The sequence below is a fragment of the Carlito syrichta genome, unplaced genomic scaffold (genome assembly GCF_000164805.1).
Source record: "Carlito syrichta isolate Samal-C Ts95f unplaced genomic scaffold, Tarsius_syrichta-2.0.1 Scaffold302426, whole genome shotgun sequence".
Classification (NCBI taxonomy): Eukaryota; Metazoa; Chordata; class Mammalia; order Primates; family Tarsiidae; genus Carlito; species Carlito syrichta.
The window spans coordinates 68048-72147 of record NW_007246522.1 but is presented as its reverse complement, the minus strand read 5'-3'; the positions used below and the strand labels follow the sequence as shown (position 1 = coordinate 72147).

The 4100-nt window shown below is 43.2% G+C and overlaps 1 protein-coding gene across 1 annotated transcript in view; it reads right to left on the bottom strand.

Annotated features, from left to right (window-relative positions):
* RHPN2 (rhophilin Rho GTPase binding protein 2) overlaps positions 1 to 4100 on the bottom strand; it is a 44439-nt gene that overhangs the window by 20219 nt on the left and 20120 nt on the right. The gene's annotated exons all lie outside the window — the stretch shown is intronic.

Genomic DNA, 4100 nt, shown 5'->3' with positions numbered 1-4100 from the left:
GCAGTGGCCGGGAGCGGCCACTGCGCTCCGGTCTGGGCGACAGAGTGAGACTCCGACTCAATAAAATAAAATAAAATAAATAAATAAATAAAAAGAAAAAAAACACCTATCAATATAGCAACAAAAACACAATATTCCTGAAGATAAAATTAATTTAATTAAGCAGACAACTATTCAACTTTACTGAAGGACATATGTTAGTTCGTTCTTTTTCTCATATATTCATTAACTCATTTTTGAATAAGACAGGCGTAGTCCTTGCTTCTGTAAAACTTGCTATTCGCCGACCTCAACAACTGAAATAGTATGTTCATAGATTAAAATGTGCAGTACTGAACAAATGCAATTTTGTCTAAATTCATCTATAATCTTTAAAAATTTTTATTTTATTTTATTTTTTATTATTTATTTTATTTTTTTTGAATCGGAGTCTCACTCTGTCGCCCAGACTGGAGTGCAGTGGCCGCTCCTGGCTGCCGCAGCCTCGACCTGCTGGGCTCCGGCGATCCTTCTGCCTCAGCCTTCCGAGTAGCCGGAACTACAGGCGCGTGCTCCCACGCCCGGCTAATTTTGATTTATTGTAGAGATGAGGTCTCGCCAAGTTGCCCAGGCGGGTCTCGACCCCGCGGGCTCAGGCCATCCACTCACCTCAGCCTCCCAAAGGTGCGGGATTACAGGCTGAGCCACCGAGCCTGGCTCTAAAAAAAATTTTAATCAAAACTCAAGAATACTATTTTGGGGGGAACTTGGCAAAATACAGAAGCAAAAACGGGAAAAGTCACGAAAGTCTGGAAAGCCATAATACTCACAGAGATTTGTTCTACTTGGTATTAAAACATATGAGAATTAAACAAGGAGAAATGGCCAGACGGCAGAACCAGAAATGGATCAGACCCAGACTTAAGCAGACTTGAGAATCAAGTAAAGAACAGAAGCCAGCATTTCTTATAATGAAGCAGAGAAAGGGTGGCACGTCCATCAGGTCTAAGCAGGAGGGAGGTGACACACACAAACGAGTGACTGACGTGACCTTAAAGAAAGGATGCTTATAAGGCAGACACAGGCATTTAAAAAAGGAGAAATGCATGGTTTAAAAAAAAAAGAATATAATCACCCCCAATACTTATCAAAGAGATACAACTGAAATAAGGTATCATTTTAGTCCAATTTTGCAAAAATCAAAGAGATTTTAAAAAAATTAAAATGTCTGCTCATACCCGGTATAACCAAAGGTTCAGGAAGACAAGAAGTCACACACCATGGGTAAGAATGTAAGGCAGGACCCCTTCTGGCGGGCAGTGAGGTAACAGGTATCTTTGACCTACCAAATCCACATCTAAAAATTTATCCAAGAGGAATATTCAGCAAAGTGTGCCAACATGCTCAGGAGAGCTGTTGATAATAGCAACAGCTTTGGAGTTGCCTAAAGAATGGAAATAATGGCTGATTTGTTCAGCGCCGACTACAGGCAGATACCATGCTAAGCCCTCGCTGGACACCTCTCATCCAGTCCTCACAACACCCTCATGAGACAGGCCCTGAGGAGAGAAAGAGGCCAGAATGTCCAAAGATTAAGTCATGGAGTAAGTTACCCAGCTCAGTGGAGAGAGATCCTCACATGTCTTGGCATGCTCTGAATATTCTGTGATAATGTTCCTTATCAGAAAAAAAAAAATAAGCAAATATCTACTTAAAAGCAAAACAAAAAAACAAACAACAACAACAAAAAAAAAAACCAGGCTGGGCATGGTGGCTCAAGCCTGTAATCCCAGCACTTTGGGAGGCTGAGGTGAGAGGACTGCCTGAGCCCATGGGTTTGAGACCAGCCCGGGCAACTTGGTGGGACCTCATCTCTACAATAAGTCAAAAATTAGTCAGGTGTGGTGGCATGTACCTGTAATTCCAGCTACTTAGAAGGCTGAGGCGGAAGGATCACTGAGCCCAGCAAGTCGACTACATTCCAGCCTGGGCAAAAAAGTGAGACTCTAACTCAAAAAAACAACAATAACAACAAAAAAACCTTTGCATTCTCTGGAAAGGAAATTTGCTTTTTAGTGTAGCCATTTTAAAGCCCATTTCTTTAAAATAGAACAAAATCACATTGTGAAGCTTTGCTGATCATAAAACACCACACAGATATACAAGTTGGATTTGAAAATGAATTGCCCTAATGCAGTTGGCCAAACCACTTCTGTGGTACCTGCCTGTGTTTCTCTCAAGCACAAATGTGGAATGGAGAAAATAGAATTCCTCCAAACGTTCTCATTTTCGTATGACTGACATTTGTAGAGTCCCTTTTAGGCTAAAATGACATGGTTGGAAGCCTCAGCTGAACAGCAGTCAGCCATGCCCACAACATGTGATTTTTTTTTTCACTTGCTTTAATGTGGAATTCAGCACATGACCTAATTGGAACCTCACTGATGCCATAAAAATGCCCATTTCTCCAAGAGTCTCCCTTTAAAATTGCCTGCTATTCTTGTAGCTCTGGCACCAAGCAACGGACACACTAAATCTTAAAGAAACTATTCCACAAAAACAACTACAGACATTTCCACAGACATGTAGATTGTCGAGCGTCCCACAGACCTGTGGCAAGTTACATCTAAGAATTCAGGCAGCCTGTGAAAAGCTGGTACAAAGCTGCTGCCCCTGAGTTGTTTTCTACCCAGAAAGTCAACTTTCTGGTAAACCTGAGTCCTGAAACACTATCAGTTTCCCTCCTCTAACTCCAAAATACGACCCAGACACCCAGGGACCGGGATATAGATTTATAAACAAGACGGCAGTCAAAAAAACCCTACCTAGGTCAAGCGACTCACATTCTCTATTTAAGAAAGAAGGTCAAGTGCGGAAGCTTTCAAAGGATTATCCACTTGATTTTAAAAGCAGTAGTCAGGCTGGGGGCTGTGGCTCACGCCCATAATCCCAGCACTTTGAAAGGCCAAGGCAGGGAGGATTGCTTGAGCCCAGAAGTTCAAGATCAGCCTGGCCAACAAAGGGAGACCTGGTCTCCACAAAAAGTCAAAAAATTAGTCGGATGTGGTGGCACATGTCTACAGTCCCAGCTTCTCGAGAGACTGAGAATGGAAGGATTGCCTGAGACCAACAGGTCGAGGCTGTGTTGAGCTGTGATCCTGTCATTGCACTCCAGCCTGTGACCCTGACTTAAAAAAAAAAAGCAATGGTCAAAACATGTAATTTTTTCTTTTCAAGCCTGAGTCTCAAAAACGCCAGCCTCCTAAAGTGCTGAGATTACAGGCGTGAGCCACTGTAGCCAGTGACAATTTTTTTTTTTTTTCTAAACTAAAAGTAGTCCAAAATGAATCAACTACCAGGACTACTATGGAAAGTAAAATTCTTTGAAGCATTTTGAATCATGCTGGGATTAATTCCTACAGCCCATTCCTGTGCTGGACAGCTCAGAGATGGGCACCATCCTCCACCTCATCCCCTCTGTCTCTTCCTAAATGCAAGTTGGAAGTGATTTATTAAAACTCGAACTGATGGAGTTGGAGAGAGGAGGAAGAGGAAGGTGTTTCAGGCAAGAAAGGGTATCCTGGCCCCAGCCTAGGGGGGATTTCTCCTGTGCTCTCCATCAAAGCACCTCTCCCGTTTCCCACCTGAATCCCCTGCTGACCCACAGGCCCAAGGCAGGGCTCGTGGCCTCCCAGCACCCCGCACAGTGCCAGACACAGGTGGGCCTATAAGGGTCTGCTGAAGGAGAGAGGAGGCCAGATGCCAGGAATTCGACAGGGAGAAAAACAAACAAAAAACTCTAGCTATTCAAGGATTTAAGGGTAATAAGTTCACATCTTTGATTTTCCTTAAAATGCATCACAAAAGAAGACAGATTGGTGAACAGACATAGGGATGCATAAATGGACACATATGTGATAAAGAAACTATAGCAAAATGTTCTTGGCAGAATCTAGATAGTGAATATATAGGGGTTCACTAAAATTTTTCAGTAAGTTCACCAGCTGGGCTCGGTGGCTCATCCTGTAATCCCGTGCCTTTGGGAGGCTGAGGTGAGTGGATTGCCTGAACCCACGGGTTCGAGACCTGCTTGGGCAGTGAGACCTCATCTCTACTATAAA